At 44.9% G+C, this 18,978-nt stretch overlaps 1 long non-coding RNA gene across 3 annotated transcripts; it reads left to right on the top strand.

Moving 5' to 3' along the window:
- The first annotated feature begins 210 nt into the window (after positions 1-210).
- On the top strand, positions 211-18,743 carry LOC102153278. Of its 3 annotated transcripts, XR_005373120.1 has the most exons (9): positions 211-369; positions 2,135-2,220; positions 3,381-3,508; positions 5,443-5,553; positions 6,959-7,472; positions 9,354-9,507; positions 15,771-15,909; positions 16,313-18,227; positions 18,518-18,743. It is a non-coding gene; the product is annotated as an uncharacterized LOC102153278 (long non-coding RNA). The 3 variants fall into 3 exon arrangements; XR_005373119.1 differs by lacking the exon at positions 15,771-15,909; XR_005373121.1 differs by lacking the exon at positions 15,771-15,909 and having other exon boundaries at positions 7,150-7,472.
- Positions 18,744-18,978: the final 235 nt, after the last annotated feature.

An 18,978-nucleotide genomic window follows, 5' to 3' on the forward strand; every position in this document is an offset into this window, starting at 1 on the left:
ATCTGTTACATTTTACAATATTGGGAAACTAAATAATTAAAAATATATTCTGATTTTATTTTTAAAAACACTTATCTATTTATTTTATTTTATTTTTATCTATTTATTTTAGAGAGAGAGTGAGTGAGTTGGGTGAGCGGCAGAGGGAGAAGGAGAGAGAGAATCCACAAGCAAACTCCCCACTGAGTGCAGAGCCTGAGTAAGCTCAGATCCAGATCCACAGGGCTCCATCCCAGGACCCTGAGATCACAGACCTGAGTGGAAACCAAGAATCAGCTGCTCTACTGACTGAGCCACCCAGGCACCCCATTCTGATTTCATTTTTGAAATCACCTCTGAAAAACCTTGGAAGAACCATCTGTGTTTCATGTAAGTGTTTGTGCCCTTCAAGGAGGGAATATAGATCCCTAATTATACAACCATTCGTGACATCTGACATGACTAATGATTTTAAATGATAAGCCATAGAGATTGCACAAGGGGAAAATCATCTCCAGAACTACACCCAGCTTACCTTGAAATTCTTGTTTCTATGAAAACCTACCAACACATCAGCAGTGTATATTTATATGAAGTTTGCAAATTGAATTTATATATTCAGGTAGTTATTTGAGATCACTGGGTTGCTTCTCAGAACAACATTAAGAAATTAAAATTATATTAAACTTGAGAAACAGGTTTATTATGTCACTTTCTTCCCTCTGAAATACTGCAGGAAAAGTGGGCCAATAGCCACAATATGTCCATCTGTTCACACTAGACCCGAAGGTCCTTACTCAAAGGCAAATCTGCTTAAGGCCTTCCCCCAACCTAAATCCTTCACTGAATCTCCACCGCCTTCATGACTGTTAAGGTCTTTCATGATCTGACCTCTGCTCATCTTCCTGGCCTCATCCCTTAGCTCTCCAACCGCCCTGATGTGGAGGTTGCTAGTCCTTGGATCTGAACTCCTGGGCATACATAGTTCCTTCTTTCTCAGTCCTTTTTCCTATGGCTAACTCCTACTTATTCATGAAAGTTCAAGTTAGATCTATCCCTCCTCCAAGAAGAGGTCTTCTTCATCGCGTCACAGCTGGGTTGTATGCTATCCTGGATATTTCCACAGGATCTTATTGGATAATTCATCACAGCTTGACATGCTCACTCATTCTCTCCTGGCCCCAATTTTACTGGTGGACTTGTAACTTTATGACCATAAAAGTTGGGTTTAATGAGGAAGTTTCTTCTTTTGTTTCTAAATAACGGCTTCAGTTCTTAGTTCATGTGTAAAAAAGACAAATCTCAAGCCAGAGGAATAACCCAGTCCCTGCCTGTTCTGCCTAATCCGACCCCTAGATCCCTTCACTTCCAATTGTCCTCTTCCCACTCCCCACAGGGGGTATCCTAGTTTAATACCAGAATTATACAAATTCAAAGGGAAAAAAATAATAGACAAGAAAGAAAAAGAAAGAGCATTGTTTTTTCATAGTATAATGAATGCATTCATAATCAACTCTCCTGACTTTTCTTTTGAATGATTTGAATATAAGTTTCCTAGAGGTTTGAATCATGTCCTGTTGTATAGCATATTTGCATTAAATAGGAGAAAAATCACTAAATATTTATTGCTGATGACAATCTTGCAAATGACCTGATTTCCATCAATCTCTGGACTTATTAGCAGAAACATTGCATGAGGTTTTTTTTCTTGTACAAAATTCTAATTGAGAAAGACAGGATTCATGAAAGGTAAACAGTTTGCCCCATTTTACAAAAAAAAAAAAGTATAAAACAGATGATAAGAATGTATCAACTTAGAGCCAGACGGAAGCAGAAATTCTGCAGGAATTTTTTTCCTGATGACTTTTTGATATTTGCTCCAAAAATAATCCAGATGTATGAAGGTCTTTGATTTCAACAAAATTTTCCAAAAACAAAAGAAAACTCAAACTGCCCATATTTCAGCAAAAGCAGAACTAGCCTAAATCCGAGAAAAGTTTTTGGTCCTATGTCATTGACTTTCCTCAAAAGTACTTCCCAAAATCTCCTGCTCTAGTCTCTTTTCCTGCTGATATTCACATCAGAGTCCGAAGAGAAATTTTTATATCATCGGTAAAACTTAACTGTCATTTTTGCATGTTTGTTAATCCAATAGTGCTGTGAACAGCTACAGTGCAGAAGCATCCTTCTAAGGACATTCACAGACAATAGCTCATTCATTTTTCAGAACACTTCTGGGAGGTAGGTGTTATTTTTATTATTATTGTTATTGTTATTATTATGATTATAATTAGCATCCCTGCTTCACAAATGTAGAAATGTAAGATCAGAGAAATTATGTCATTTTCTCAACATCACACATCCAGCAAAGAGCAGAGCCTTAAGTGACATTTGTAAACACTGGATAAAAGAGAGATGAAATGAGAATTCGTTGAAAGAGGACAAATAGTTTTGAAGCATTTTTTTTTCACAGCTGTTTGTGAAATGACAGTGGGTTAATGCCTCACAAGATAATGTGAAGTCAAAGTGTACATGTTTTCGTCCCCTGACCACTGAGCAGGAAAGGCCAGAACAGGTTTTTAATTACTTTGGAAAGCCCAGGACAGTTTTTTTTTTTTTCCATCAGGCCTTTTTTTAATACCTGCATTGATGACAAAGATTTGTTGACTCCTCCTGTATCCCTGGAAGACCCCATTCTCGACCCAAAGCTGACTTGTTTTTTTCTCTGACAGCACACTTTCCATTTCTTCTGGTGGAAGGTTGATTTGAAATCTGTTTACAAAGCATTCTAGCACCCCCCAATACCCCCAATATAGTGGAGTTGAGACTCTTCTTCATTGTCACTAAAAAAGCCATTGCACCTTTTGCCTCTGTCACTTTCTGGCCTCAGGCTAAGGATGTAAGTGGGAGATGCAGAGTCCCTATTTGTCTCTCTCAGGATGGGGAGTCCCTAGGTGTCTAGGACACCTGACTCAGTCTCATATCTGCATGACCTTCTCATCCCTTCCAGCAATAGCTTCTCAGAGCAAGAACATGAGCTAACAGGCACCAATTTCTGTTTCCCTGGCCTTATGAACTCCATACAATGCACAGGAAAAGTCTTCCATTATGAAAGGGCCCATCTCTGCTGTGTGCTTCAGGGAACGGGCAGGGTTCTTTAAGGGCTCCGACTAGCTCCATCACATTAACGTCACTCCCGTATCACTTTTCTCAGAGAATTTGAAGGCTGGAAAGCAGTAACCCTGTTTTTAAGAGAGTCTTGACTTCCCTCTGTGTTTACATAAAGTGCAAAAAATGAAACAGTTCACAGCTCACGGTCATTGTTGGGTTTTACCCATAACAGCCTGGAGGATTTGTGCACAATTAATCTCCCCTCTGGTTTTCTTTGCCTTGGAACTAAGATCTGCAAGAGGTTTGCTGTGGTGGGAGCTGTGTGGCTGAGGCTCTAACAGTCTGAGAGGGCAGCTGGATCCAAGGGATTAGAGGTCATGATAGCTGAGCCTGTCACTTGGCAGGAGGAAACCCGAAGGTAGGTCTTGACAAGTCAGAGTGTGTGTGATCTCTCTGATAACTGTTCCCCTGCTGCGCTCGCCTGACCAATGAGACCGGTTCCCCTGAAAATTGTTTGGAACATCGAGTCTTATATTTAATGTTTCAACAGATGACTGCAATTCAATAGAAATAAATTAATTCAAAACAGACACTTTTTGGAGTACATCTAAAACTATACTTGTAAGCTGCTTTCAAGATATGTTCTACGTTATTCACATCAATTAAGAAATTTTAGGATTACATGTTGTCTGACACCCATTTTACCCTTTATAATAGCTGCACCCATGTATCACTTTGAATTCATTTTCATGCTTGAATCTTTCTCTCTCTTGGAGTTTTGAAATCCAGTCCTTTGATGAAATCTCGAGAAAGAAGCATCATACGGTGGCAAGAATGAGAGGCTGAGTCAGATCTACTCTGGTTCTGCCGCCAATAAGTATTTTCATTTAATCTCTCTTAGCCTCAATTTTCATTTCTGTGAAATGACAAGAATGATAGCTTCCTCACCTATTGTTACAAAGTTCTTATAATAATACTGAGTGATTCACATAAATAATATGAGTCAGCATGTGAGGTAGGTACTGTTGCCCATTGTGTAGAAGAGGGATCTAAGGTCTGAAATGCCAGATGACATCCCCAATGTCACTTATAATAATATACTGAATGGAGTTTATGCACCACCTCAGACCTCAGGTCAGGCTCCCTCTGAACCCACACCCCAATCTTGGTCTCTTGTTCAGTGAGCTTGCCTAATCTAATATCCCAGCTGACTCAGACTCCCCCAGGGTGAGAGCCTGGCTTTACCCTGACCTCCCTCCTACCCCCTCATGAACCAGCAGCAGCTTCAGCACCCAGGTCCAGGCTGACCCACTGACTCACTCCCCTCACTACTCCCAGATTAGATGAAGCCCTGCACCATTTTCCTGGCACAACTCATAGCAGGTGATTAATGCCATGTGAAGGGCACTGGACAGCAGAAGGGAGGAAATGGCAAGGAGTCAGGAGATGAGTGCATCTCCCTTCTTCCCCGTGATGGGCTATACCCACATTGGACAGTGCCACATGGCACCTTCAGAGACTTCCTCTGTGGCCAGGCCACCAGTGTGTTTGCTTGTGAAGCTGTGACCAGCTCAGTAATTCACCACATCTTGTTTGCTTCTCCTCCTCCCTTTTTCCTTTCCATCATTTTTGATGGAAAGCAGTCGATATGATCATACTCTAGACCCGTGCCATCTGATTCAGTAGCCACTGGCTTCGTGTGGCTATTTAAATGTGAATCAATTAAAATTGAATAAAATTTGAGATTCAGGGTCTCTATCACACTAGTCACATTTCAGGTGCTGGACAGCTCAGCCAAAGAATAATTCCAACATTGCAGAAAGTTCTGTGGAACTATAACCAATATTTCACACAGAATTTCTTTCTTTCTTTTTTGAAATTTTATTTATTTATTTGACTTCCAGAGAGAGAGAGCACAAGCAGGGGGAAGGGCAGTGGGACGGGGAGAAGCAGGCTCCAAGCTGAGCAGGGAGCCCAATGCAGGGCTTGATCCCACAACCCCGGATCATGACCTGAGCCGAAGGCAGATGTTCAACCAGCTGAGCCATCCAGGGCCCCCTCACACAGAATTTCTATTTTGAGCAGCTCCCTTCTCCAACAGGCACCTTCTATCTTTCCAACCAGCTCTAGTAACCTCACTTAATTACTCTGTAACCTCATTTGGACCATAGGTATAGGCCCTGAGTTCTCTCACTGCCTTCCTCCTCTTTGCATGTCCTCATCAACCCCCCTGCCCTGCTTAAGTGATTCTGAATTCTTAATTCTGAATTCTCTTAATTCACTTAATTCTGAATTCTCTCCTCCCTTTACTATATTCACCTGATGCAGGATATCTTTCATTTGCCCCTCTAGATGCAGATGTAGATGGTCTACAGTCTTCAACGAATTCATTGTTCTCTGGATTCCGTTGGGGCTCAGCCCATGGCAAACCCAGAAGGAAACCAAAGGGAGGAAGGGAAGCAGGTGAGGCTACTTACTCCTCTAGCTCCTCTAAGAAGTCACCATGGGCTGCATCCCTCATTGGAAAGACTCAGTTCAGGAAAGTCCGTCAACTCTTCTCTGTTTATTTATTTTTATTTATTTATTTTTATGATAGTCACAGAGAGAGAGAGAGAGGCAGAGACATAGGCAGAGGGAGAAGCAGGCCCCATGCACTGGGAGCCCGATGTGGGATTCGATCCCGGGTCTCCAGGATCACGCCCTGGGCCAAAGGCAGGCGCCAAACCGCTGCGCCACCCAGGGATCCCCAACTCTTCTCTGTTTAACAAACAAACAGAAAACTCCTGGATTACTATTGGGCCCTGGCAATCACCTATGACCTGAACTACCCACCATGAACTGGGTGTTATATATTCCATCAAGACATGCACAGCAGATTTCTTATAAAATAAAAATGGTAGGCTCAGTCTCATAAGCAGGTCTGGAAGCATAAGCAAGTGGCACAGACTCAAATGCTACTGCTCCAACTGCTCTGTTGCCTCTTTCTCAGTCTACGCCAGGGCCCTGTGAGGAGTTCCCCATAGCCAGTTAATAGAGGAAAAAACATAAGCTAGATTTATCACTGCATCTACCTGTTGCACCATCACCAGCTGGAAGTGGGTGGCTTCTACACTAACCCTCCGCCAAAGGGTGGCCCAGAAAGACAATGGTAAAGGAGAATCCCTATGCGCAGAACTCTAGATACTGCATCTCATTGTCCATTTCATGTGGGAGAAGAGATAGCCCGACGTACAGAACTGTACAGTGATACAGGGGCAGTGGCTCTATGGGTCAGAGACCTGGAAAGATTAATGTTGGAACATTGGTGGCATGATTTCAGTGCTTTTGCCAGTTCCACCAGTTTTTGGATTCTTGGAACACCTTATCCACCACCATCAAATCTCACACAGCATTGCCCAAGACTAGGCAGTGTATTTTATGGCAAAAGAAGTGGAACAATGGGCTCAGTGTCCCTGAATTTCATTGATCTTACCACATGCCCCATTACCTGAAAGTAGCTGGTTTGACACAACAGTGAGAGGGCCTGCTGAAGGCTTAGTCCTGACACCAGCTGGAGACATCACCCTTGAAGTTGCTCTGCTGACCTGTAAATTAAGGTACACTTTCAGCCAGTGACCTATGTATGGTGTCTTCTTTTTTTTTTTTTTTTTTTTTTTTAATTTATGATAGTCACAGAGAGAGAGAGAGAGAGAGAGAGGCAGAGACACAGGCAGAGGGAGAAGCAGAGGGAGAAGCAGGCTCCATGCACCGGGAGCCTGATGTGGGATTCGATCCCGGGTCTCCAGGATCGCGCCCTGGGCCAAAGGCAGGCGCCAAACCGCTGTGCCACCCAGGGATCCCTGTATGGTGTCTTCTTTTTCCTAACCAGGATGCACAGGCCTCAGAACCAAAGGTTGGAGCTGGAAGTGGTCTCTTACTATTACATGATACACTTGAAGAATATTTGCTTTTTGTCCCTGTGACCTTGGCCTCTGTGGATTTGAAGATCCTAGTGCCCAAGGGAACAAAGCGAAGAATGGGGCTATTGTGCTGACTGAGGTCATTGATCCCCATTACCAGGGAGAAATTGTGTTGCTGCTACAAGAGGATGGCAGAGAGCTGTGTGAAGAGCACAGAGGATTTGCTGGATGCCTCCTACTACTACTCAATTGTCCAATCATTCTTGTCAATGGGGAGTGGTAGCCACAGAATAAAATAAGACCACTAAGGATGCAAATCCCATAAGAATAAAGGTTTGAGTCCCTCCTACCAGGAAAAGAACTCCATCCAGCTGAGATGCTCCCAGAGGATAAGAGAAACACGAAGTGAATGTGGAAGAAAACAGATATGATCACCACCTACTTAGACCTCATGTGCAGTCACAGAAGCAGAGAGGGTAATAGGTATGTTTCATATCAATTACTTACTTTTCCATTAATTACTTACTTTTCCCTTATCCTAGCCCTCTGATATGAAGAACACCAGTGTTAACTAATATTTCAGGTTTCAGGTGGAACCATGACTGACCAGACGTTTTCCTGTAATGTGGACTCTAAATGTCTCCTGTAACAGGGAGACAAGTTTTCACCTGCATTAAGAGCAAAAGATGAGGGGCGCCTGGGTGGCTCAGTTAAGCATCTGCCTTTGGCTCATGTCATGTTCCCAGGGTCCTGGGATTGAGCCCCACGTCGGGTTCCCTGCTCAGTGGGGAGCCTGCTTCTCCCTATCCCTCTGCCTGCTGTGCCCCCTGCTTGTACTCATGCTTTCTCTCTCTGTCAAAAACAAAACAAAACAAAACAAAACAAAAACAAAACAAAAAAACAAAAACAAACAAAAAAACAGCAAAAGTTGATGCTGAAGGGGAAAGGGGCTGGACCCTGCTGAGTATCTTCTGTTCACCTCTCCAGATCCAATCTCCATTCTCCTCTTCCCCACTCTGTGCTCTGAGAGGATAGCCTTCCTGGGAAATGTGGAAGTCTCCCTTGCCTTCTGCTTCTGAATAGGTTCAAATTATGGGGACACCTACAAGGAGACTAGAGGGAGGGAGAAGAGGGAGGTTGGAATGTTGATTTCCAGGCACCCTCTCTGAGGAGGTTGCTGCCTGGTGGCTGTTTTAGTTAGCTATCAAAAAACTAACTGACTGGGACACCTGCGTGGCTCAGTTGGTTGCCTTCAGTTCTGGTCATGATCCCAGGGTTGGGCTTCCTGCTCAGGGGAAGTCTGTTTCTTGCTCTCCCTCTGCCTCTCCTCTTGCTCGTGCTCTCTCTGTCAAATAAATAACTAAAATCTTTTATTAAAAAAAAGAAACCTGACTGACATAGCAGTGCGTGGGTGCCCCAGTGGATTAAGCATCTGACTCTTGGTTTCAGCTCAGGTCATGATCTCCGGGTCATAAGATCAAGCCCCAAATTGGGCTCTGCACTCAGCAGGGAGTCTGCTTGAGACTTTCTCCCTCTGCCCCTCTCCCCACTTGTGTTTTCTCTCTGTGTCAAATAAATAAATAAATCCTTTAAAAAAAAAAAAAAACCGGGATCCCTGGGTGGCGCAGCGGTTTGGCGCCTGCCTTTGGCCCGGGGCGCAATCCTGGAGACCCGGGATCGAATCCCACGTCGGGCTCCCGGTGCATGGAGCCTGCTTCTCCTTCTGCCTGTGTCTCTGCCTCTCTCTCTCTCTGTGTGTGACTATCATAAAAAATAAATAAATAAATAAATAAATAAATAAATAAATAAATAAATAAAATCTTTAAAAAAAAAAAAAACCCACAAATGACTTAGAATCACCACCATTTTATTGTTTCCCATGATTCTGTGAGTTGACCAAAGTTCCACTGAATGATTTTTCCACTGGTCTCACAAGGAATCTCTCACAAAGCTGCAGTCACATGGTGTCTCACCAGACCGAGAGCAAGGATATGTCTGGTGGGGACAGCAAGAAGCCTGGGCCCAGACAGGGTTTTGGGAAGGTGAAACTTCTCTCTCTTCCCAAGTGTCAAGAGCCTCACCCTTTCCATATGGTTCACTACAAGCTCATTCCCTGTGGTATCTCCTGCAGAGGACCTGGTGACTCAAGGGCTCCCCAGATTGCAAAGGCAGAAGCTGACAGACCTTCTTAAGGTTCAAGACCTGGAATTGGCACAGGGTCATGTCCACCATCTTTTAAAAAGTCCCTTTATTAAACCAATCTAAAAAGATCCCAAATTGCATATGCCATCTCCTTCCTTTTGGGACCCAGGGTAGTTCCCACTTTATATGACTCTGCACTCTCTCCATGTCTGCACCCGGTAGAACTGAATTGCTTTGGTGAAAATCAATGGACTATACATATATGGATCAATTTCTGAAGTCTCCATCTGTTCCCATGGTCTATAAGTCCACCCCTACACCAATACTACATTGTCTTCTTTTTGAAGCTTTGTACTAAGTACTGAAGTCAGCTAATGTAAGTCCTCCAATTTTGTTCTCTTTCAAATTTGTTTTGGATATTCTATATTGTATGCATTTTTTGGGTAAATTTTAGAATCATCGTGGCACTTTCTATAGAAAAGCTTATTGGGATTTTCGTCAGGATTGCATTGAATCTATAGATCAATTTGGCAAGAATTAACATTTAACAAAATTGAGTTTTACAATTCATGAATATGGTATATAATTTTTTAATAAGTTGCATACTCCATAAGGCTTTACCCCTAAATTCTTCAATGTGTATTTCCCAAGAATATGAGTATTGTCATATATTTCCATAGTACCGCCATCAGCTTCAGCAAATTTAACATAGATACTTTTACCTTATCTGTTGTCTATATTTCAATTTTTCCAATTGACCCAATAATGTCCTTTATAGCATTATTTCCTCTAGTACTGAATCTAGACCAGGATCACATGTTGTATTAGTTGTCGTGTGTCTTTAGTTTCCTTTCACCTGGAACTGCCTTTGTCTTTCATGAAGTTGATAATTTTAAAGAATACATCCTTTTTTTTTCCCTTTCATAGTCCCTCTTTTTAAAGAATGCTATTTAAGTGTGAAACAACAGTATTGCTGAATTCCCACATTTAGTTTTTAAAAAGTGGATGTAATTAAAGGCAATTTTTGTAATAATTTTTACTTCTCAGAGCAGAGAAGCCCACTTTAACAAATAAATTACTGGGATGCCTTTTGTGTAACAGAGTTGTTTCCTTTACTTATACATGGAACAGGATAAGCATTGCTGGACTGATTACACAGACTTACACATTTTACACAGAAATATATGTATCACAGTGATAGAACTGACTGAAAGGATTTCTTACTTGGTTCTCCTCTCCTTTCCAGGCATAAGAAGAAACTGTACTTCCTAACTATGAGGCTAGAGGTGTGTTCAGTTCTTGCCAATGAAATGTGAATATAAGGTGGTTTGTGCTGCTTCTAGATGAAGGTGTTTAAGGGCTAGTATGCTGTCTCCATGTGTTCTTTTCCCCATCATGGTGACCTTAGAAGCCCCCGATTGAGAAGGGAGCATTGCTACTTAGAAGAAGCCTGGATTTTTGACTCCTAGGTGAAGGACAGCTTTGGCTCACCTACTGGTGAGAAATAAACTTTTTAATGTGTGCTAAGTGACTGAGATTTCAAGATTTGTTACTGCATGCTATTTTGACTAATACAATCATGTACCAGTTGATTTGTGTTGGGAAAGAGAACTAAAGAGTAGCTGATTTCTAAAATGTCTTTTTCAAATCACATCACCCCCGTGTCGGACAGTTGATGAAAAGTTGATCTTCAACCATCAAAAACATCCTAGGGCTATAAGGAAAGTAATAAATGGTTAAGAACAAGACATCTTCCCTGTTTTGGAGATATATCATGTGGATGTTTAAGTTGCAAGTGTCAAAGTCTAAATTGAATTGAATTAAGAATTAGAAAGTGCATTATCTTACATTAGTAAAAGTCTCTACTAAGGTAAGGAGTGCTTCAGGATTGATCAGTTCAACAGCTCAGTGTGCAGTCAAGGATCTGGATTCTTTCCATCATTCTCTTCTAAAGTCCTTGGTGTTGTCTTCATCCTCATGCTCTTAATAAAACAGGAGCAGCAAGTCCTCTGTCCACACTCTCACAAGGAATTGTCAAGCAGAATAGGGATGGCTTCTCTTCTAGCTGCCTCTCAGGATTAAGGGCAGTTTTTCCAGAAGCATCCTCATAGACCTCCCCTCATGTCTCATTGGCCAGAACTGAGTCTCAGGCTCATTCATAACTAATCATTGATAAGGCACAGCAGGATTATCTGTGGAAGAATCAGGTCTGTTCTTAGAATTGGGAGTATTGTGACCACAGGAGGGGGGTTTCCTTGTAAATAAAGTCTGGGTGCTGTTAGGAAGAAGGAAGAACGATGATTAACCCTGATTCACCTGTTCAATAATACCTTCATTCCAGGCTTTATTCCATCTTTCTGTATTGGCTTCATTTCCAGGCTTGTGGCAAGATACCTCAAGTGTTTCCATATGTCAAATTCTGAAATGACTATGTCCAGATGATAAAGGGAGGAAATGCCCGTTCTCATGGGTGGAGGAAAATTTTTCAGAGCTGTCTTCCTTCCAGCAGGATGCTCCTCACATCTCACTAGCCCAGTTTGGGTCACAAGCCATTCATGAACCAAACACTAGCAAGGAGTATAGAATTTGCACAATTCGCTGATGCTAATTACCTGGGGTCAAGCGGATATTTGAAAGCCAACCTTATAAGTGGGAAGCTAAAGCCAAAATGAGGTGTACAGTTTGTGTAGAAGATGAAGGAGGAGGAATAGAAGCAACACACGGTGAAGGCCAAGGTTCCTGAGATAGTCTGGGAATATAAGAAGAATGTCGTTAGCCTCTACACTCTCTCAAGTTTGCAGAGGACTCCAGTCATAACCCTACAGGGAATCAGGGGAAGACCATAATTTATCACAACTATGCCCCTAACAAAGTCACCTAGAGCAAGGCTGTCATACATTCATTCATTTTTTCACTCAACATTTATTGAGCACTGAGATAAATGCTAAGGATAAAAAATAATGATTTGTGGTCCCTTCCCTCAAGGATCACATATTCTGGTTGGGAAGTCTTTTTTTGTGTGTTTTTTAAAAGATTTTATTTATTTATTTATTTATTTATTTATTTATTTATTTATTTATTTATTTATGAGAGACACAGAGATAGGCAGAGACATAGGCAGAGGGAGAAGCAGGCTCCCTGCAGGGAACCCTATGTGGAACTCGATCCCAGGACCATGGCCCGAGCACGAAGAACTGAGTAGGAGTGTGAGCTGAGTCCCATGGCAGAGATAATGAGGTAAGGGGTGGAGGAATTCAGAGTTTGCCAGACAAATGAGGATAGGGAAAAACATTCTAGGCAACAGGAGCAGCATGTATGGAGACACTGGGGCCGGGAGGATATGACAGGACAGAGGAACAGGAAACTAGGCAGTGTGCCTGGTGAGTCAGAGTCGTCAGAGTTAAGATCAGTAATGCAGGCTTTGCATTGAAAGGTCTCCTAAGCATAAGACTGGCCTTGGGCAGTAAGGAGCCATGGAAGGATTTTAAGGAGGAGCAGGACCTAGTCCAGTTTGTATCTTCCAGAGATTACGCTGGCAGTAGGGGGAAGATGTTGCAGGGTTGAGGCCCAAATCCAGCACTCTTTAAGAAGGTAAATTCAGTGGGTGGTAGACTGGCATTAAACTAGGAGAGGCATCAGAGTGCCACCTCTAGCAAGGCCGGGCAAATGCTGTGTGTCAGGGGCTGCCCTCGACGGCTAGAACACATCCTGTCTCGAAGGTGGCCACAACGACTCAGCCCAAGCTATGCGTAGCTACGGACTTCGTGGTGTCAGATTTTCCAGTTAAAAATTTTTTTAAAAGCCCCAAAGCACTTACTGTGAAATCTCCCAACATTTATATGTTGGTAACTAATTCAAAATTCAAAAACCAACCCCAGCAGCAGCAGCAGTAGCAGCAGCAGGACTCTGCAGGCTAAATACATCTCCCAGCTGAATTTGAATGTTTACCAGCCTGGGGCCCTGCCTGGAACATGCAAAGGTCAAGGGCCTCTTTCAGCTCTGACCCTATAGAGTCCCTAATATCCCAGTGCTGTTTGTGCTACCCCGTTATTGGTCATTCGTGGGAAGCCATTGACGTGGATGAAAATCTTCAGTTCTGCTTTAACAAGCCTACCCAGGGATTTCCAGGGTTAGTGTTCACCCACTGATATTTTCATTCATTCATTCATTCATTCATTCATTCATTCATTCAACGAGCATTTGTAGAGTGCCGACTATACACAAAGCACTGTTAAATGGAGGTAATATTTAGAGAAATAAAAGAGAGAAGTGGACCTGGGGGCTCATGGAGGAGAAACTGGGATTTCCTTTCAAGAAGGAGAAATGGGTGGTTTCTAATCCATTGCCTCCACCGGCAGGTCTTAGGGGAGAGCTCTGCAGCCTGGACCAGAGTCTCAGTGGTCACCCTTTTCAGGGTGAGCAAACCTGTCCATCATGGGTCCCCCGGGGTACTCAGGATCTGACTGCTTCCTCTTTCACCCGAAGAAAAGACAAATGAAAATAAAGGAAATAAAAATAAAATGTAAAAAAAAAATCAAATAAATAAAGGAAAGGAAAGGAAAGGAAAGGAAAGGAAAGGAAAGGAAAGGAAATCGCTGCTTAAAATTATTCCTTTGGGGCACCTGGGTGGCTCAGGGGTTGAGCATCTGCCTTTGGCTCATGTCATAATCCTGGGGTCTCAGGATCAAGTCCCCCATCGAGCTCCCCACAGGGAGCTTGCTTCTCCCTCTGCCTGTGTTTTGCCTCTCTTTGTTCTGTCATGAATAAATAAATAACATCTTTTAAAAAAAAAAAAGACTGAGGTAACAGGTGACATTTGTTAAAGAGGGGTTTAAAAAAAGAAATATAAAAATGAGGGGTGTAGAAAAATGTGTACCCTATGGTAGCTTTGTGTGGAATGTGCGTAGAACTCCTCTAGAAGAAAGCCAGTGCACAGAAACTAACATTTGATCTCATTTCTAACATCAACAGAAAGGGAGCTTGAGCAGAGATTAAGTTGGAAACAAACTAAGAAAGGTAAACTACCATACACTAGAGCAAAGGAAAACAAAATGTACCATTTTAAACTAATTTTTAAACCATTTTCATGCAATGTTTTTAACAAAAATTACATAAGAATTACAAAGATTTCAAAAATGATGATACCCGATGGCATTCGTGTAATACAGAATGGTGTCAAAAGCTTTCAAGATTGTATCAGTACAAACTGATCCAAAGGAAATCATCTAGCATGTATAGAGATCTGACCATGAGGATGATTATCAGGACACAACTTTTGGAAACCGGAAAATCACTCAATAACTAGCAATAGGGAATCGGTTAAAGAAAAGGCATAAATTGTCGGTCTCTAATCATTAGGCATGACTCACTTATTCTCCTAGAAAGCTATCCCAGGGAAACATATTTCCGCTTATCTCTGAGAGAATCTTCTGATAGCTAGACTTGTGCGCTGAGCCACCTGGAGACTTCCAGCAAGGCTCGCCACCTGTCACGTGTCACCCAGCTCTGTGCACTTTAGTTTAGGGCCAGGCAGAAAGGCAAAAACTAGAAGGAACCAGACAGATCACGTAGCTCAGGGAAGTGGTGAAGTCCCAAAAGTTAGTGACGGTGGGGAACCATCAGGGCAATACCCCAGGTTCAGATCAGTGGGGTCTGAGCCATCGCATGTACTTTTAAACTGTCTGGTAGCCAAATTCGAAAAGGACAAAAAAGTAACTGAAATTCCTTTTATTTTATTTTTTAAAGATTTTATTTATTCATGAGAGACACGGAGAGAGAGAGGCAGAGACATAGGCAGAGGGAGAAGCAGGCTCCCTGCAGGGATCCCGATGCAGGATTCGATCCCAGGACCCCAGGATCACACCCTGGGCCGAAGGCAAGCATTAAACTGCTGAGCCACTCAGGGATCCCCTGAAATTCCTTTTAATAACCTATTTAACCCAGGATATCCAGAACAACAGCACTGCAACATGCCATCAATATTTATAATCACCAACGAGACGGTTTACACTCTGCTCAGTGCCTCCAGGATCCGGTGTGTGTTTCTAACTCAAAGCAACATTCGGCACGAGATGTATTTCAAGGGCCTGGTGGCCCCATGTGGCCTTGGCTATTGGACAGCACAGCCCCCGAGGCTGAGATGTGGGAACCAGTGCTCGTGATCCGAGGGACCAGGGTTAGGGAACAGGGAGGCGATTTTGTTCTCTGCCTCATTTGTGAGCCCTGTGGGGCCAGGAAACCCTTGGGTACACAGAGGGACCTGAAGGCCGGTCCGAGGACAGACAGCCACAGAAGTCTCCGCCAGTGTCCCACGGGTAAGTGAATGAGTAAGGGACGCCTGCCCTGACCCTATGGCCAGTCGCAGGTCCCTGACCTCACTGTAGAACAGAAACGGCAGATGTTCAATGTCAAGTGTGCAAAGTCAGTGCCATACCTACCATGGACAGAAAGACAGACACAGACACAACCAGAGCCACAAAGGGCCCCAGCTGAGCAGAGCTATCAAAATGCCAGACAGTGGTTGGGTAAGTAGGTTTATGGGCCGAAACGTGGAAAGGATCCTGAGTGTAAGTACATATCAGGTTACTATGCTTCTGTAACCTCTTAATCCTCCACATTTTATTTCCACCTGAGGCGCAGAACTTCAGGTTGCTCGGCCAAGAGTCTTGCTGCCACCTCACACTCACTGGCTTGATGGGCGAAAAATAAAGTCTGGGGAAGAGCAAGATTTCCTCCGACGGGAGCCTGCGCAGCCCGGGGGGGCCTCAGATCTAAGAAGGTGCAGACCTGTTGGCAGCGGGGTGGGCAAATGGCAGGAGAAATGCACACATTTGTTGGGTGGACCGAGCACAGCAGGACAATGAGTCACAAATCTATGAAGCAATTCCTAAACCGTGGCTTGCCTGATGATCACTTAGGGATCTGGTTTAAAAATAGATAATTCTCAGGCACCCCTGGGTGGCTCAGTAGTTAAGCACCTGCCTTCCGCCCAGGGCGTGATCCTTAGGAATCAAGTCCCGCATCGGGCTCCCTGCAGGGAGCCTGCTTCTCCTACGTCTCTGTCTCTCCCTCTGTGTCTATCATGAATAAATAAATAAAATATTTTTTTAAAAAAAGAAAAATGCATAATTCTCATCTCTACCTTCAGAGATTTTTTTTTTTAAGATTTATTTATTTTACAGGTACAGAGAAAGCATGAGCAGGAGGGGCAGAGGGAGAGAGGGTCTCCTTCAGCGCGGAGTCCCACACAGGCCTGGATCTCATGACCCTGAGATGAGGACCTGAGCTGAAACCAAGAGGCCGGCACTTAACCAACCGGGCCCCCCAGCCCCGCCCCCTACTTTCAGAGGTTTTAATGCAGCAGCAAATACAGAGCTGGCCCCGGGGAGTCTGAATGTGAGCAGCAGCCAGGAGACGCTGATGCAGGTGGTCCCAGGACGAATGTCAGTACTGCCGGCAACATCTCCAGGCACAAGGACCAGGACCTGGCCCCTCACTCACAGGACGCCCGGGAAGATGTTAGGGCCCCAAAGGAGCCAGCCTGTGAGGACCTGGGATCTGAAGCATGGAGTCAGGTGAGCCCAGAGAGGGAACGCGGAGGAGGTGGTGGGGGGGGTGCTCCAGAGAGCCGCGGGGAGCCTGCGAGGCTGCTCCCAGCCGCGCCCCCTGCCCTCTGGGACCCACCACCGGCTCCAGAAGGAGGTGGCTTTCCTACGAAATGAGCAACACCCAAGACGCGGGGTTCCTCGGAGTGATCTCAGGGCTTGTGCGCCGGGCTGGCTTGTGGCCCGTGTGGCCATCGTGGAGCCTCGTGACCGCTTCTTGGGAGGATCCTAGAGTTAGGATCCTAGGGTTAGGATCCCAGGGTTAGAACCCCAGGGTCAGGATCGTAGGGTTAGAACCCCAAGGTCAGGATCCCAGGGTAGGATCCCAAGGTCTGGATCTCAGGGTTAGGATTCCAAGGTTGGGATCCCAGGGTTAAGATCCTAGGGTTAGGATCCCAGGGTTAGAACCCCAAGGTTAGGATCCCAGGGTTAGAAACCCAGGGTTAGAACCTCAGGGTTAGGATCCTAGGGTTAGAACCCCAAGGTTAGAACCCCAGGGTTAGGATCACAGGGTTGGGATCCTAGGGTTAGGATCCCAGGGTTAGAACCCCAAAGTTAGGATCCCAGGGTTAGGATCCCAAGGTTGGGATCCCAGGGTTAAGATCCTAGGGTTAGGATCCCAGGATTAGAACCCCAAGGTTAGGATCCCAGGGTTAGAAACCCAGGGTTAGAACCTCAGGGTTAGGATCCCAGGGTTGGGATCCTAGGGTTAGGATCCCAGGGTTAGAACCCCAAGTTTAGAACCCCAGGGTTAGGATCCCAGGGTTAGAATCCTACGGTTAGGATCCTAGGGTTAGGATCCCAGGGTTAGAATCCCAGGGTTAGGATCCCAGGGTTAGAATCCTAGGGTTAGGATCCCAGGGTTAGGATCCCAGGGTTAGCTGCACAATGAGCGACCCAGAAACCCAGTGCCAGCGCTCCGCAGGCCGAAGCCGGATTTGGGGTGCGGGAGGCTGAGACCGAGGCGCTGCCAGGCGCGATGCCCTCCCCGGGGTGCGTCACCGGAGGGCGCCAGAGCATCCTTCTCCGAAAGGAATTTCCGTCCACGGAAACCCCGTTAGGCTTCGATTCCATCAACTACCCGCCCAAAGCCACCGTCTCCCCCGAAATGAGACAGAAGAGGGCGGACAGGTGGCCGCGTAAGGAGTCTCCCGAGGGGCCGCGAAGTCGTCGACGTCATCCGCTTTGTTAGACACGCACCTGCCTCCCCGCGCGCTCTCCCGGCCTCTACCAGCGCGCGGGATGGAGGCTCCAGGGGACGCCGGCCTCCCGGCCCGGCTCCTGCAGCCCCTGCGGACGCCCCGGCCTCGGACAGCTTCTCCTCCAGTGTTCCCGGTTCGAACAGGGGAAACTGAGGCTCGAGGGGGCACCGGGACCTGCGCAGAGTCGCCCTACAGCTCAGTCTTGCGGCCCAGGGGATACTTTCCTTTTAACCCATGAGCTGACCCCGGAGTCCCCCCGTAGGAAGGGCTCTCGGTCCACTGATGCAAGGGTAAGAGAGGGTCTGCGGCCCAGGAAACGGGGCTCAACGTGCAAAAAGCGAGCCTGAAAAAAAAAAAAAAAAAAAGCGAGCCTGATCTGGGAGGGGCGGGAGGGGGGCGGCTGGGAGCAGGAGACTCCGGCAACATCCCCGTGTGGTGCTGCCATCTTCTGTTCAGCTGGGAAATTAAACCCAAACTGGCGTCAAGCCGGCTTTTCCAACAAAACGGATTTTTGTAAAAGAACTGGCTACATTTCTTCTGTGATACTTTTCCCCTAATGCATTTGTTTGGTATTTGCAAGCTGCATGATCATCGCTAGAGAAATACGAGAAGACAGGAAGAGGCCTGAGAATTTGACAACCATCCACTAAGAAGTTAAATTAAAAACTTCAGTTTCAAACAAACAAACTCCAGTTTCTTCTAGACTCAGCTGGTTCACGTGTGAAAGGTCTGTGGCTCTGGCATATTTTATAATGGGCATTTGCAGCATGATCGCTGACTCACGAATTAAAATGATAGAGAACATTTGAGTGTGTACTGTATGCTGTATCTATATTTTATGTGGATAAAGGATTTTTGTGGATGAAATACGTCATGGACACATACCGTGTCCATACTTCATGTGGATTCGTTTATTTAATCCTCACCATAACCCCCTCCCCCAAAGCACATGCCATTATTATCCTCATTTTACATAGAAGGAAACCGAGGCATAGGATGTTGAATATCCCAAGGTCGCACACAGATGCTGAGCTGAGCGCC

The sequence above is a fragment of the Canis lupus genome, chromosome 18, assembly GCF_011100685.1.
Source record: "Canis lupus familiaris isolate Mischka breed German Shepherd chromosome 18, alternate assembly UU_Cfam_GSD_1.0, whole genome shotgun sequence".
NCBI lineage: Eukaryota > Metazoa > Chordata > Mammalia > Carnivora > Canidae > Canis > Canis lupus.